This window comes from Triturus cristatus, chromosome 11 (genome assembly GCF_964204655.1).
Source record: "Triturus cristatus chromosome 11, aTriCri1.1, whole genome shotgun sequence".
Lineage (NCBI taxonomy): Eukaryota > Metazoa > Chordata > Amphibia > Caudata > Salamandridae > Triturus > Triturus cristatus.
The window spans coordinates 380,837,291-380,854,090 of record NC_140594.1 but is presented as its reverse complement, the minus strand read 5'-3'; the positions used below and the strand labels follow the sequence as shown (position 1 = coordinate 380,854,090).

The 16,800-nt window shown below is 49.8% G+C and overlaps 1 protein-coding gene and 1 long non-coding RNA gene across 2 annotated transcripts in view; one reads left to right on the top strand and one right to left on the bottom strand.

The window, feature by feature from the left end:
• The window catches only part of LOC146784224 (myoferlin-like), a 3,625,175-nt gene that overhangs the window by 2,228,897 nt on the left and 1,379,478 nt on the right, over positions 1-16,800 (bottom strand). The window lies entirely within an intron of this gene.
• The window catches only part of LOC146784225 (uncharacterized), a 137,503-nt gene continuing 134,249 nt past the window's right edge, over positions 13,547-16,800 (top strand). Inside the window, exon 1 of the long non-coding RNA XR_014970657.1 lies at positions 13,547-13,580. This is a non-coding gene — a long non-coding RNA (uncharacterized LOC146784225). The remainder of the gene's footprint in view (positions 13,581-16,800) is intronic.

The following is a 16,800-nucleotide window of genomic DNA, read 5'->3' as shown; positions in this document are numbered from 1 at the left end:
GATCTTTTGGAACAGGCAGCCTGAACCACCAGACTCTTCGGAGAAGGATGGGATGTTAAAAAGTCTGGGTCCCCTGGAACCGCCCTATACCTCCTTGCAACACCCTTAGAAACCGCAGGCGCAGAGAAGGGCTTACCCCATACCTCCATTACCGGCTCAATAATGGCGTCGTTAAAAGGAAGCAAAGGCTCCGATACAGAGGAGGGAGAGTGTAGAACCTCTGTAAGGATGTTTGGTTTAAACTCTGCAGATGGTAACCGCAGATCCAGAAGCTCAGCCGCCTTTTAAATAACAGAGTGATAGGGAGCCACATCCTTTGAAGGAGCATCAGCAGGAGGAGTAATCTCCCATTCATGTGACAAGTCCAGGCCACTAGCCTCCTTCAGTTCTTCAAATAGATCGTCTGACTCCATCAGCTCACCTTCTTCCACTTCTTCCATCTGGTAACTCTGTTCCTTCAGTACCCTTTGGGCCTCCCTCCTAGATCTGATCCTCACAGCAGGAGTCGGCGGCGCAGTAACCGAATCCGACGGCGCCGGAGCCGGCGGCGAGCGCGGATCCAAAGGAACAGCCGGCATCGAACGAGGCTGAGTCGGCGCCGGTGAAGAAGGAAGCGGCTTCGATGTCCTCGGCGCCGGTAGATGCCAAGACGGCGTCGCCGGAAAAAATGGCATGAAGGGAGCCTGAGAGTAAGCTTGAGGAACTCCCAAACTGAAAGCCATAGGACCCATGGGACCCGAAGGTGCACCAGACGTGTACAAGGCTCTGGAACAGACCCCATACATAGCATTTAGACAATGCGTCGGATCTTGACCTGGGACTGGAAACGATGGACATGGCTCAGGCTGAGGCATCACCGGACTCAGGCCGATCGGCGCCGACGGTGGGATCTGCGGAGCCGAAGGCTCGTCCGCAGCTGGAAGATCTTCAATTGGAACCGGAGATGGAGCCGGAGATGGAGCCGGCGTCGGAGATGGAGCCGGGGCCGGAGCCGGGGAATGCTCCGGTGAAGCAACAGGCGATGATAGGCCAACAGGAGAATCAGGAACAGAAACAGGCGAAGGAAATACAATGTCCTTGCGACGTCGAGAAGGTGAGGTCGATCTCGGAGCCGCATCCCTGTTCGAGCGATGTCGAGATCCATGCCTCGTCTTTTTCTTATGCTTCTTGGACTTGGAAGCATGTCCCGATGTCGACTTCGACGCCGACCTCGACCTTGATCTTCTCCGACCACTCTTCTCCTTTTTCATCCTGGCGATGAATAATTTGGCTTCCCTCTCCTTCAGAGCTTTTGTGCTCATCTTGCGACAGCAAGAACATCCTTCCAAGTGACTGCTAGCATGCAGGCGCCATGTTGCCCCCAATACTAATGCCACAGAGATAATTTGCAGTAATATTAGTGAGTTACTGCTGTGTTATAATACAGAAAACACACTATCCCTGAATATCAGATGTAAACTGAATTTGACCAACGAGGGCACGAACGTGCTGAAACTGGATCATAATATCAAAGCTGCTCTGAATAGAGGCCCCCAAATTACATTTGGCCCAGGGCCCCCATAATCCTTAAAACGTCCCTGTTTTCCGGTTCTACTGTTTGAAGTTTTGTCATTTTAGTATCAAACGATTTAATGAATTGTACTCTACTTTTCTAAATTGGTGTGGGATTTCTCTTGCCTTGTGTTTTCACTTTTCATTACTGTTTGTGTGCTACATAACTACTTTATACGTTGCCCCTAAATTAAGACTGACTTTTTTTGTGTCAAGCTACCAGAGGATTAAGCATAGGGTAATTTAGTTATTTCTGGTAGTTTATCCTTAATTTTGGCAGTTGCTTGAGTAGGGTTTCATCAACCCCCCCAAACAACAACCTCGTTTTTCACAATCGTTTTCTGCCCATATAGGTTTTCTCTAAATTCTGTTTGGAGAATCTCCGCTTTAAATGGGCCGGTACTCACTGGTACTGAGTACCGGCACTTCCAAGTTTTCGAGCCGTCAGTACCGGCACTTTTCTTTAGTCAGGGAGAGTACCGGAGCCCTGATTGATGGCATGACAGGCTCGGGTTCGGTATCTCCTCCAACGGCAGACAGATGCCGCTCTGCTTACAGATCTCGCTGAGCCTCTGAAGTAGACTTTTGCAGGGACGCCCTTTTGAATTTCCCCACACTGCAGGGGTTTGAGAGGGGTTGCATCACACTTTGATTAACAGGACAGAGTCTTGGCAGACCCTGCACTGTTAATTAGGCGTGCAACGACCATTCAGGTTAAAGTGCTTAACCCCTTCCCCTCCTCCCCCCACCCCCAGTCCCCTCTCCGTCAGGCGCATGAAATGTCCTGGGCTGGGGCTGCGGTCAGTAATCCAGCCCCATTTAGGGTATTGCACCGGCCTTACTAAAGCCAGTGGCAGTGCAGCACAATCCTACACCTTCCCCCAAAGCCGGTTTTTCTTTTCATGTTTGTTTTCCTCTGCGCAGGAGCTGCTTCCCTTTGTGTGCCCTCCAACACTAATGGCTGCATTTACATACCAGCGAGGGACCCATGGGTGTGAAGGTAGCCCTGCCCAAAGAGCAATGAATAGCAGGGAACGCTGTAGCACTGCAGGAATGAGCTCCCATGACAATTGGTAATGGGTCTGGTTTGTGGAAAACGAGATGAACATAGAAGGAAGCGGGAGAGAGGAATGTAAAAAAGTGAGGTGAAAGGTGAATTTAGGGTTGACAGTTTTTTCAGATTAAAATTACCACAAATGGGGGAGGAGCCTAGCGCGCAACCAAGATGGCCGCGTAGGCTTGTGGCTCCCGAGGGCCTCCGCAACCTCCCACGTCTATCCTGTCATAATCCCGATTTTTCGATGGGCTTTTGTTTATGATCTTGCGCTAAGGTGCCACTCGTTTTCCAAATCGAAATTGGACTCCGGGAACGTGTTTTTTGGCGATCTGAAGTTTGCGGCCTTCTCCAGCCTTGGTGCCGAACTCGGGTTGGTGAGGTGCCCGGCTGCGAATTGAACAACAGCGGCATGCCAGGCTGGGCCTGCCCCGGACCCCGTGCTTTCACTTTCGGTTTCGAGTTGAGCTACCGAGACTGATGCGTGGGACATTGGGAGAGCTGCGCAGAGTACGGAGTGCAAGGCCTAGTCTTGAACTGTAAACGGGCCTCTTTCAGTTAGCGGCCCGGATCTCCTGGCCTTCCTCCGGGTGCTGGAGGGTGCTGACCTTGCTGATCGCTGACGATGACGACGAGAGTGGACGGCGACAAACTGAAACCCAAATCTACCCGGAGGGGAGCCTATTCCCAGGCCAACAATATGGACCGCTATGCACAGCCAAAGGGATCCCCTAGTGGATCGCGTAAATCGCCTGAGCCGCCCAAGGAGGCCTCGGGCGCATCATCCGAATTGACCCTGTTGGATGTCATGGGGGCCATTGAGGAGATGAAGGTGACTGTGAACCAGCAATTGGATACTCTGGCTAACAAGTTGGACTCGGTGCTGATTGATGTCACCTTGGTCAGAGCGGACCTGTCGAAAACCAATGACCGGGTCGACTCATTGACCCAAGCAGCGTCGAGCCTAACGGTAGATGTGGCCGCCTTGCAGACGACGGTGCGGAGGTTGCAGCTCGCCAGTGACCTGACCGAGCGTCGCCTTGAGGACTCCGAAGGCAGGGCCAGACGGAACAACGTCCGCATTATCGGCGTGCCCGAACGGTCGGAGGAGTCTGCTGTGGATCTTTTTGTGGAGGATCTAGTGGTGACTCATCTAGCACCCAAAGGGCTGAGCAAGTTCTTCGCTGTGGAACGGGCCCACAGGATCCCAGGGGGTGCGCCCAAGGTGGGTGCCCCCCCGCGGCCTATCATTGCCCGACTTTTTAATTTTCGGAATAGAGACGCTATCCTGCAGGCGTCGAGGGTGGCTGGGCCATTACGATTTGAGAACTCTAATGTTAGCTTTTACCCAGACTTTACACAAGCGGTTCAAAAGCAACGGATGGGATTCTCGGCCATCAAACGGCGCTTGAGAGACACGGAGTTCAAGTATGCGATGCTGTTCCCGGCTAGGCTGCGGGTCGAGTTGGATGGTCGCTCCCACTTCTTCAACCGGCCGGAGGCGGTGGGAGAGTGGCTGGATGCCCTGCCCAAGAGTCGGGATCGGGAGGGTCGGATGGCGGAGAGCGGAGAGGGTTTGACGGAGTAGGAATGGAACTGTGATCCTGGTGATGGACTGTATTGGTAACGTTTTGCACCTGTGGCTGCACTGGACTCCAGTTTGTAACGCTTTGCCCCGTGGTATTTGGAGGTTGCGGGGGGCTTGCTGGGGTCCTTTCCTCCTTCTGGGGTTTTTTCTTGTCCTTTCTTCATATTGGGGCGACAGGCACACTGCATGTTGGGGGGGCTGTTCGGGCTCACGCAGGGGTGCAGGGAGGGGGGAGTTTTGTTGGGGTTGATGGGGGGGGGGTTGGGGTTTGTTTGTTTGTTTCACAAGGCGGGGTAATATTTTTTGCTGTGCTATTATGATTGTGCTCCCAGGGAGGGGGATATTTTGTGCTGGGAGGGATGGGGGGTAGGGGACTGAGACTTCTTTCCTGGAATGTGAATGGGCTGGGGGACAGGATAAAGCGGGGGGTAGTCCTGCAGTTCTTGAAACGTATTTTGCCTGACATTGTGTTCTTGCAGGAAACGCACCTCATAGGGAACTCCTTTCATGCCATGAACAGACGAGGATATCGCCTCCTGGCCCATTCTGGTTTCACCTCTGGCTCGAGGGGAGTGGGCATCTTAGTCAGGACCTCTCTCCCGCTGGTGGTGGATGAGGTGCTCCACGACGACAGAGGGCGCTACACTGCGCTGGTGGGGAGGTGGGAGGGTAGATTGATTTCGCTGGTCGCGGTCTACGTGCCGCCGGGCCTGCAGACGGCCACCTACGCTGATTTGGGGCGCCTGCTGCTTAGGCTCCCGGGGGGGGTGTTGGTACTGGGGGGGGACTTTAATGCGGTGGTTTCCGGTGTTGAGGATCGATACCCCCCTAGGGACCTCCCTCGGGCCCAGAACTGGCTGGGGGGCTTTCTGGATACCCTAGGACTGATAGATTGCTGGCGGTTGAAACACCCTGGACACGCGCAATATACCTTCCACTCTGGGGCCCACGGTAGTCTTTCGAGGCTTGACTATATGCTAGTGCCTGCGGCCCAGGCGGGGATGATCGGAGAGGTGCGACACTTGGCGCGCGGTATATCTGATCACTCCCCCCTTTTGCTGCACCTAGATATCGCCCTGGGGGCGGAGGGGAGGGTGGCTCTGATCAACCCCTGGTACCTCCGGAACCCCACGATTCGTGCAGACCTGGTTAAGTCTTTGGAACACTATTTTAATGATAACGTGGGGTCGGTGTCTTCCGCCGTCTCCCTTTGGGAGGCCTTTAAGACGGTGCTCCGGGGCCAGGCCCTATCTCTCATTTCCCACACCAAAAAATGCGAGGCGCAGGAGGTTGTTCGGCTAGAAAATGAGATCACCGAGTTGGAGAGTGATTTGGAGCAAGGTGTTACGGATGACAGATTGCATGTGCTGGAGCTTAAGCAGGCCGACTATAAGGCGCTGGTTACTGAATCTGCTAGGAGTATGAGCAGGGAGCAACAGGGGCGATTGTACGATATGGGTGATAAGGCAGGGAAGTTGATTGCCTGGTTGGATAAGAAGGAGAGAGCGAGTCGAGTGGTGCCGGAGATTGAGAGGGTGGATGGTGTGCGTGTGACGGACCCCGGTGACATTGTTGATTGCTTTGCGGAGTATTTTCACGGGGTCTACTCTCCGGTCTCAGAGCGATCGGAGGAAGACTCTCGACTGCTGCTTCGAGATATTACTCTGCCTTCCCTATCTGATGAGGATAAAGTATTGATGGATGCGGCCCTATCGCCAGATGAGATTGCTTTGGCCATTCGCTCCATTGCCTCGGGTAAGGCCATGGGTCCTAATGGACTTCCCATCGAATTGTATAAGCTGTGCCCAGATGCGATTGCCCCGTATCTCCGGGACATGTTCCTTGAGGCTCAGGCGGCGGGCTCCCTCCCTTCTGACCAACGTCTTGCTACTATTGTTGTTATCCATAAGGAAGGGAAGCCGCGGGATCGGTGTACTTCTTACAGGCCTATCTCTTTGTTAAACGCGGAGCCCAAAATCCTCGCCAAGGTACTGGCCAATCGTCTGATCCGGGTTGTGGGCGACCTTATTCATCCGGATCAATCCGGTTTTATACCACATCGCAATTACGCTTTGAACCTGCGGCGACTGCATGGCGTCCTTGCTCGCGCCCCATTCATTCGTGAGCCGGCCATCTTGGCGTCCTTGGACGCTACCATGGCGTTCGACACCTTGGAATGGCCATACATCTGGGCGGCGTTGGCGAAGTTTGGGTTTGGCCCGGGGTTTATCGGTTGGGTGAAATTGCTTTATGACAACCCACTGGCACAGGTAGTGGTCAACGGACGGGTGTCGGCTCCCTTTGTTTTGGGTAGGGGCACCCGACAGGGATGTCCACTGTCGCCTCTTCTCTTTGCGCTTTGCTTGGAGCCCCTTGCGGAATGGTTGCGGTGGCACCCCTCGATACGTGGCCTTAGATGGACGCCGGAATACGAGGATCGTGTTTCCCTATATGTGGACGATATCCTCTTGTATCTTGCATCTCCGCGTAAATCGCTCATTGTATTGGTGGATGTGTTGAGCTCCTTTGGTTGCAACTCCGGATTGGTAATTAACTGGGCTAAGTCTTGTGTATACGTTCTCTCCGGGGAGGCCCCCCCCCTTCCGCGGGGGTGCCCTATCCAGATTGCGGAGTCGGGGTTCACGTATTTGGGTATCTTTATAACCCTGGATCCGGTGGCCCGGTATGAACGGAATCTTCTCCCCCCCCTTCAGCGCCTAAGGGCGGATGTGGCGGGTTGGCGGCGGCTGCCGCTCTCGCCGCTCGGCCGGGCAGCATTGTTCAAAATGATGTCGCTACCACGCTTTTTGTACGCCCTGCAGAACACTATGGACGTAGTGCCGGCCCGTTATTTTCGGGAGGTGGAGTGTCTCCAGCGTCGATTGTTTTGGGATGGGCGGCCGCGGATTGCTCTTGCTAAACTGACCCTACCGTGGTATGACGGGGGGGTCGTCCTCCCTGACATTAAGCGATATTACTGGGCCTCCCAGTTGGCTGCCGTCAATCACGGGATGTATGGCCCTGCTTTGAACCCGGCTTTTGAGATGGACAAATTGCTACTGCCAGGCGGAGACTATAATCGAGCACTATACTCGGGGTCCCGACGCGGGTCGCGGTGCAGGTGTGGCATGCAGCAAATGCGGCGATGGGGTGGAGGGATCGCTTGACTCGGGCTACGCCATTGTACGCGTCCCAGCGTTTGGGTTGTCTGTATACTACGAAAGGCTTCGAGAAGTGGGATACGATTGGTATCAGCACGGTAGGGGATCTCTGGACGGAAGGGAAATTTAAGACGTTCGACATGCTGAAAACGGAATACCAGTTGAATGATAGGGAATACTATCGGTATGTTCAAGTTCATCATGCCTTGTGTTCCGTGTTTTCAGACGTGGCGGCTATTCCGGAGCATTCCCCGTTGGAAGACAGAGTATTGGACGGCTATGTGCCGGATAGCACCATTTCATTGATTTATAAAAAGCTTATCAATGATCGAATGGGTTTGCTGGCCTCATTGCGGGAGACATGGATTGCAGACGGTATAGAACTGGACGACGAGGATTGGGTGTCAGCGGTGGCCTCCCCGAAAGAGGTGGCTATCCCGGCCCGATTGCGGTTCGTCCAGCTTAAGATACTGCATAGAGTGTACGTCACGGGGCCTGGCCTGATGCGTATGGGGTATTCGGTGGATGGTTTGTGTAAGCAAGGCTGTGGGCTACTGGGGACTTTTCTCCATATCTTGTGGGAGTGTCCGGAGGTGACTCGGTTTTGGTGCAGAGTGCATGCGGTGTTAGAAGAAGTCACGCATGTTGCCTTGTTGCCGGAGGCACGTAGATGCTTGCTGAATGTCTGGGAGCCGACTGATTACAATGTGACGCAGACGCAATGGGTGACTCTAGGCTATATGATAGCGAAGCGTGACATCGCACAATTGTGGGGCTCCCAGAGGCCGCCAACGGTCTCCGAGTGGAAGGAACACATGGACTGGTGTATGTTTAGAGAGATAACGGTGTATGTGGCGAGAGGCAAGCCTGGGAAGTGGATTAAGGTGTGGGGTCCCTGGAACTCCTATCGTGGAGGTATTTGCGCCCCGCCCCAGACGCGTGAGATGGATGCCGCTCTGTCTCCCTAGACCCCGCATTCCTGTATGCTCCTGCGACATGCGACTTTGTCGCTTCTGCCTTGCCCCCCTCCCCCCCCCCTCTGTCTACCCGGGTTGGTTTACTCCCTCGATACGAGGAGCACATGTTTCTGCCATTAACCTCCTCTGCCTTGTGAGTTTGATGTTTTTTGTTTTTCAAAAATATGAAACCTTTCCTGTTTGTTTAGGGACTGCGGCTGTGGCTGACTGCGATAATTAGCACTTTAGTAACTCTTTTGCTGCTTCATTGATGTGCATGTTAAGTCGTGCCTAGGTTTACACTGCGTTTAGCGGCTGGCCTGTTGGTTGTAGGCCCATACTTGTATCTTTTCGAAATTGTAATAAAGGTTTTAAAAAAAAAAAAAAAAAAAATTACCACAAATTTGTTCATTTCTAAAATCGGGGCATAGAAATGGCATTTTAACACAAATTTGTGTAAAGTTAAAAATTTGCTGTATTTCGTGTGTGTGTGTGTATATATATATATATATGTATATATATGTGTATATATACATATAAAGAAATGTGAACATATCATCCTCATACTTTACATAAAAACATTTCTCTGTTTTAATATGTGCTGCAACTGGTATACAAGTCATTATGTATCATCATGTCTTGCTCTTAGCCCCGCCTCTAGCCCCGCCCACTTGCCACACCTCTAGCTCATTTTAATGAGTACCTGCACTTATTTTCTCCCATTTAAAGCACTGTATGGAGATTAAGATGAGGATTGGTCAAACTGTGAGGTAGATTGCATTGAAGTTTAGCTGCTATGGAGAACGGTAAGTAATCTGACTCTCTATCTGAAATGGAAAGTTTTTCTAAACAGGAAGAAGCCAGTGAGTGCCAGATGGCAAGCAGGGGAAGTCAGAACACCAACTATCATTAGGCCAGAAACACACTAATCAAATCATTTCACAGGGACACCTTCCTCAAGATGAGCTCACTGCTCTGTAAATAGGAGTGAGAGGAAGAACAGAGCTCCCTTTAAAAGAGGAGCACATATTGTAAAACTTCTGCATGTTCAAAAGTACAATTTGCTTCCTGTTTCCTGGTGCACTGACAAATGAAGTCTGTTCAACCTGTCTAGAGCTTAATTCAGATCTCATGGAAAATGCGAGGGTGTCAGAGAATTATAGAACCACAACCAGTGTCTGGACACATCCTTACAAGGGCATTCTGGCACTGCAAAAGTAATTGCAACTAAGAGAGAGGCAGGATTTAATAAGCAGAGGTGAAAATATGAATATTTACTGTCTTAAAAAAAGCCAGATGGTTGTCAATTAGCTGCAACCAAGGGGGAGGAACATTTCAGGCTCTGGATGCCAGAAAAGAGAAAGATCAGCAACCAAATCAACTCCAGCAAATTCTAAGACTCACTAGTAGATGGACGCAGATCTGAGGGAAGGACCAGTGACATGATGAATGAATCTCTGTTGGAAAAGTCTGGAGCCAAAACGATAGAATGAACAAGAATTTGGGATAGAGCCTTAAACCTTAGGTGAATTGAAATGGGTAACAGAGAGGGGAAGTTAGGTAATAAGGATGAATGAGGACCCAGGTCGGTGAATCCTGGATTCGGGTCAGTTTAGAGATTGAATAAACCACATTTAAAACATTGTTTTAGGCACGTGTATCCACAAACACTTTACACTCTGGCTCCAAACTTGCAGGGGGCATCAACTGTGTAAAAACTTAATATGGATAATAATAGAACGTGGCAGAATTCTTCAAAATGATTCTCTGTTCTCGCAGGTTTAAAAAGGAATGCATTACTTCCACTACACGAACAAAAGCTTCTGCTACAAACTGGATCGACAGTAACATGTGCTTCCGTCAAAGCCCGTTGTCAAAAGTGTATAGAAACCACCATCAAAAGCGCTGTCACGAGGGAAGGTAGACCCAGCGGAAAAACATGGGAATGTCAAACACAAATCTGCAGCTTGTTCTGAGAAAAATATCCCAGTGCGCAGTCAGTTCAGTTCAGTTCAGAAGGCTTTATTCGGAGCTTAAAACAAGTCCATAAAAGCAAGACAAAATACACATCAAATACATCAGACAATACATAGTTAAAATGTAGACAGGTTACATGATTAAGAATATAAATAATTAAAAAAGCATACCAGGCCTTACTTTGATAGCTAATAGGAGGAAGGTTGCAGTAAAAAAGCATACATCGGGATATGGTTTAAAAAGCAGCTTCATGGCGTCTTTCCTGTTCCTTACTCCATATTTTAAAAAGATGGGTTTAAGATAGGCTCGACGGTAATTATCATACAAGTTACATGACAAAAGAAAGTGCATGGTGCTTTGTGCTGATACGTTATCGCATGGGCATGGGCCTACCGGGTGTTTTTTAATATATGGGTAAGCCACCAGATGGTGAACTATCCCAAACCTTAATCTGGTGATAACGTACCTGTGGGAGGGTCGAGTGACTAGACTCAGGTATAACTGAAAACCCTCATCTTTGCAGAAACTACTGTAAAATACACATGTACTTAAATTACTTCTAGTTCTTTCCCTTTGCTCTTGTTTAAAATTCGTAAAAACTAATTTCATCACTTTTTTAGACAGACTGGAGGAGGCGTTACAGTCGTTTTTAAGACTAATACCATAAATCTCGAAGTAACAATTAATGACATATTTAATCCAAGGAATTTTCATATGGCCATCAATGGAGAGACAATCTCCGATAATTGCTCTGCTTAGGGAGGTCTCTTCTTTTAACCATACAGAACGCCACAACATTAAGGGCCTTAATGCCAGTAAATCTGAGAGGTGGGAGATACCTAGTTCTCTATGAACCAAATCATTTGTGGCAGATTTAGGTAGACACAACAACCTTTTTAGAAAGAGGTTTTCCTCTACTTGCAGGTTCCCTGTCTTGGTATGCCCCCACACTCCAGCTCCATAAAGGGCCACGGACAAACATCTCATTTGAAAGATCATCAACATATCTTTGATCCGTTTATCTCCAATGTTTGTAGCGAATTTGAACACCCCATGCGAGCTATTCGCCATCCTAGCCTGGACATTATTAATCTCACTAGTCCAGCTGCCTGATTTAGAAAAGGTGATGCCGAGGTAATTAAATGATTCCACTGTTGACACCTTGTGACCTTCCAAAAAGTAAGCATGAGGTTTTTTACATACCACCCCACACTCCATAATGAAGGTTTTAGTCTTGTTGATCAACAGTTTTCTATCGTTAATGAACAGCAAGAACCTGTCCATCAATCGCTGTAGGCCAATAGGGGTCCTAGACAGAATTACAGCGTCATCCGCATAAAGGAGTACGGGGACGCTGAAATCTTTAATTTTTGGTGCGTCAGCCGCAATCTCCTTTAAAGCTGCGTCCACTTTATTAATAAAAAGAATAAAAAGCAGAGGGGCAAGCACACACCCTTGCCTGATTCCCCGTCTAACCCTAAACTTGGGGGTACACTCCCCGGCCTGACCGTAGCGGACACTAGAATTTAATTTTGCATAGAGTCTTGCTAGAAAGTAAACAATTGCCTCTGGGGCCCCCATTTCCAATAATGTGGTCCATAGGGTACTGTGATCCACCATGTCAAAGGCACTGCTCAGGTCTGCAAAGCAGAGATAGAGCGATCCTTTTTTTGCCTTGGTATATTTGCCTATGATTAAATCTAGGTTGAGGCATTGTTCTAATGTTCCTCTACCCCGCCTGAAGCCGTATTGGGAATCAGCAAGGATATTGTTGGACTCGGCCCATTCTTCTAGCCTGACCATGAGTACCCGGCTCATGACTTTCACCGAGGAGTCCAGGAGGGATATTGGGCGGTAATTCTTTGCATCCCCCCTGTCTCCTTTCTTGAAAATCGGTACGATAATGGATTCTTCCCAGGTGTGTGGAACCCCAGAACGTACAGCAGTATTAAAAACTTTTGTGAGCAGCGGGCCCCATAATTCAGGTACTGTTTTGTATACATCAATAGGGACCCCATCAGGTCCCTGGGCCTTCCCACCCTTGCTGGATTTAATACTATCCCACACTTCGGCAATAGTGATATCCAAGGATATGACAGGCCATCTGTCATCATGGGAATCTTCGAGTCTGGTCGAATCAAAGATCTGGGAGAAATGGGTAACCCAGCTCTCTGAACTAACATTAGCTGTTAATTCTGGGATCTTTTCGTCCTTCAAAAAAGGGCTATTTACTGTTGCCCAAAATAGAGAAGAATCCGCTGTAGAGGCTGCTAGATCTAATTTTTCCCAAGCCTCTTGTCTTAGTTCAGTTTTCCTGGACTTGGTAGCCATCTGATAAATCCCTCTTAATTCCCTGATGGTTCCGATATCTCGCTTCTTATCTGCCAATGCTATTTTAAGTTTTTTAAGTGCGATAGTACAGGCGTGGTCAAACCATCCCTTGGGCTGGTGTTTCGTACCCTTGTGCGGTACAGTGAAGTTGCTATTTATAATTAGGTTAAGATTGGTAAAAGTATGCAAGATTTCAGCATTTCCCTCCTCCCGTTCTAATATAGTAACTATTTCTGTGAGACACTTTGACACAATGGCATTGGACTGAATGTCCGCTTTATTGCCTTTCCATCTAATACGAATACCGTTAGGGCGATGGGGCTCGATATTAGTAATGGTACATGGGGCTGACACAGGTCGTTCCTTCCACAAAATTAACTCGGCAGTGATACAATTATGATCGCTAATCATGTTGTCTACGACCACAGGGGTAGAGCACCTTGGAGCGATTCCGGATGATAAACAGATAAAATCAATCACTGTATTGGCGTTCCTTCCCGTATAAGTGGGGACAACTTCGCCTGAGTCATTAGTCTGATTAGCCAATATTTCCATGTCATATGTCGTTAAGATTTTGTTCAAAGAATTACCATATGCGTTGTGGGGGAAATGGGGGACCCCATCCCCCCAACAATCAATAAAGCCACATACCCTTTGGGTGGCAAAAGGACACGCCATTGTATTGAAGTCTCCCACCCAGATGATATCAAAGACAATATCAAACTTAGTTACTATATCTTCCATAGCAGATTCTAATGCAAGTACAACCTGGTACCTTGAATTATCAAAGACATTGTTATAAAAATTGATTAAAAGCATATTCCTGTCCTGCTCCTGTTGAAGCCATAAAATCTGAGAATGTGTGCCAACCAACACATGTTTTTTGACTTTTACAGGTATATCAACAGCAATCATAACCAATAGCCCACCCTTGGCTCTACCCGAGGATGAGGCCTCAGCTGGTAGGTTATAAGAAACATAGCCATTGTAATTGATTGGATCTACACACCAGGTTTCCTGAAAACATAAAATGTTAAAAGTGTTAATAAATTCAGCCCATCCTGGGCAAGTAAACTTAGAGGAATGTCCAGCAATGTTCCAGCTAGCGATCGAACAGACACTCTGGCTCCGGGATCTAAGGCGGGAAGGGGGGTTAGTGGAGTCAGAAGGGGTGGGACTGCAGGGCTGGTCACTGAGCAAAGGGGCACTATTCTCGCCTTCACAGTGGCCAAACTTTCCAGCGGTAATAACAGACCCACTGACATTCACTGGGTCTGGAACCCTCACAGCATCAGTCCCTCCCTTATCTCCCGTGATATTAGCCACAATAGTTGACTCAAACAGATCGATCCCCAGTCAATCATTCCCGTCTAGTCCGCTCAATGCTTCAAATCGATTTACCATGGTAAAGATAGGACCAGGGGCAACATACTTATCTCTTTCCCTCACCCCAGTATGTGCAGTATTTGGACGGTTGTTATAGTGCCTATAAAAATAACCTAAAGGCCGAAGGGATATCCCTTGGTCCAATGAGGGAGACGATTGCGCTCTTAGCAGAGCTGTGGAAGCAAGGTGCGGGTTACGGAAATTAACTATAATACAATCACCCCCACAGGTCTTACGCGAGCTCCCAATCCAATCAGCTCTTCTGGTACTTATGATATCCTTTGCCAAGGCAACTGGAAAGCCGCATTCCCGGTGCAGCCAGTCCACAGTTTTATTTTTCAAAGAAGCATGGCTTTCACCGAAGTTACGGCCAATTTCTTTAACTTGTGGCACATTGGTAAGAACCGCCACGAACGGAGCGCAGGCTGGGGGCAGGTCGGGCCTGGGGGTACCTACATTTTTTACGCCAGGACCAGGGGTATAAGACAATCCTTGTTGGTCCGGGATCGGCAGGGAATCAATGGCATTTCTACTTTCATTAACTTGCACGTCTAGTGAGATCTTGGTGGGGTTGACCGCTGGGTTAACTAACTCAGGGGCCGGTCGGAGAGCATGACTGTTTACTGGGGTTTCAGCGATCGCTTGAGCACCAGTGCTTGCTTTAAGGTGAGATTCTAACAGACCTCCCAGCCTAGCCACCTCAGTAATTGCCATATCTAATTTATTCATTAAAGGTTTGATTAGTAAGTCAAACTTGGCGTCAATCATGCTAATTAGAAGGTCCAACTGACCGCTTTCAATAATGACCGGATTACTATCCATCACAGTGGGAGGGGTTTGGGTAGAGTTCACGGCTAAAGGATCAATTCTCTTATGTAATTTCCCCCCCCCCCCCCCCTCCTAGAATGCACAGTCTTATTGCATGTCTTATTATGTGACCGACTGGAACGTAATATTCTTTGCGATGTGGTAGCCGCTGAGATAGCAGTTGAAGAGTCTACGGTACATGTTAAGTCCTCGGGAGATGGGTCAACTATGTTGGTGTCATCAGCGGGGGCAACCACACTCAGATCTGCCGGATCATGGGTCCGATCATGATTACTGAACTCATAGTTAGCATTGACATTGTCTGTAGCAGAAGAGTGGGAAGGAGGATTGATATCTACAAGAATAGGCTCAATAGCCTCCACCCGCCCCAACGATTTTCTCCGCTCTTGATTTATTTTATCAACCATCTTCACCAAATAATTGTCCATTGTTGATTTAGTCGTGGGAGGTTTGGCTTTAGACATGGGGTACTCTAACACCTCACTGCTATGAATCAATAAAGATAAACAATTATTTCCCCTGGCACTTCTCACGCGTTCCCCTCAGTCCGCAGTAACCAGTTACCAGGTGGTGCCACAAGAAGACAAGGGGTGGATAGAGCCCCTTCCGTCCTCAACGAACAACACGATGCCACAGACCTGCAATTAGTATTAATAACAGTACCTTCACACACTGTCCCAGTATCCGTGTCGTGACACCTCAGGGGGGTGGCCCAGCCCGGCCTCCGACGGCCACAGACGGCCCGCCCTTTGCCCGGGCTTAGCCCGGCGCCGACCCGCGCGCGATCCCGCGACGCGGGGGGCGGGATCGATTAAGTAGCGCCTCCGGGCGCGCAAAGTACGTTTGTTCCGCTTCCGGGCCGCAAGGGGACCTGGGTATTGAAGTCCCGTTCCGCCGACCACTCCCCCCTCACAGCGGTCGCGATGTCCGGCGACGGCGGGGGAGAGATGTGGAAGCCAGAGAAGGTACAGTTGGCTCCAAAGACACACAGGTAGGTAGCAGGATTCCGACAAACGCTATCGACTGACTGGAAACATCCCGCAGTCTGTGTAACCCTGCTCTGGGAAGGAGGACAGGGCAGACATATTCAGAAGTCTTGCCATTGTGCTGATAATAACAGCAGGGTTTGGTTTAAGCAGCCAGGCAATCTATTCAGGTCCATCGACTGAGTATTTGGACTACAGTAGTCAACCCCAATTACATAGGTTGGGGGCGCTAGGTGGCGCACAAGCGGAATGGCCACCACCGTGTGAGGCTCCCTCTGTCCGGCGTGAATATCCTGTATTTATCCTGTCCCGGCGGGGAATAAAGCTTCACATACTGGAGTACGAAGGAGCGCTATGACCAAGGAACACACCGCGTCAGTCTCAGCGTAAACGGAGGTGGTGAGTGGCTGCTAACGACTCGGAGAGGTCCCGACGAGTCGCGCCCTGCCGCGTCCTGGAGCTGTGTCGGGGACGAGACACCTACGCGAGTGCAACGTGGGTTGCAGGCCGACGGACTGTAATGGCGGTGGCAGCGGAGCGGCGGGACCCGAAGTGATGCGGCGCCACACTGACGAGGGGCGCCGTATACAAGCGCCAGGTAGACGTTGATAGGTGCAGTGTTGGATGAGCCTGAAAGGAGAAATAGCGTGGGGGAGAGGGACGGTGCTGCGTGCTACCGGCATAGCGGACCGGTGAGACAAGTGCAGAGATTAGCCCCATGCGCAAGATAGACTGGTAGGGCATACGCCTAAAATGGATGTGAGGCGGGCTTCACTGGGCTGCAGCAGTGAGAACAGACCCTCACACAAGACACCCCATAAACACTGGGTTTTTTTGTTGCACAAGATGGCCAGAAGCAACTGCGCAGGCAGTGAGGCATTCTGAGTGCCTGGAGGGATAGGACAGGAGAGGAGATATACGCCGCCGCGCCACTCGACGTTTGCTGGGCACGAAGGCTGAAAAGTGCATGCAGAGAACCCCA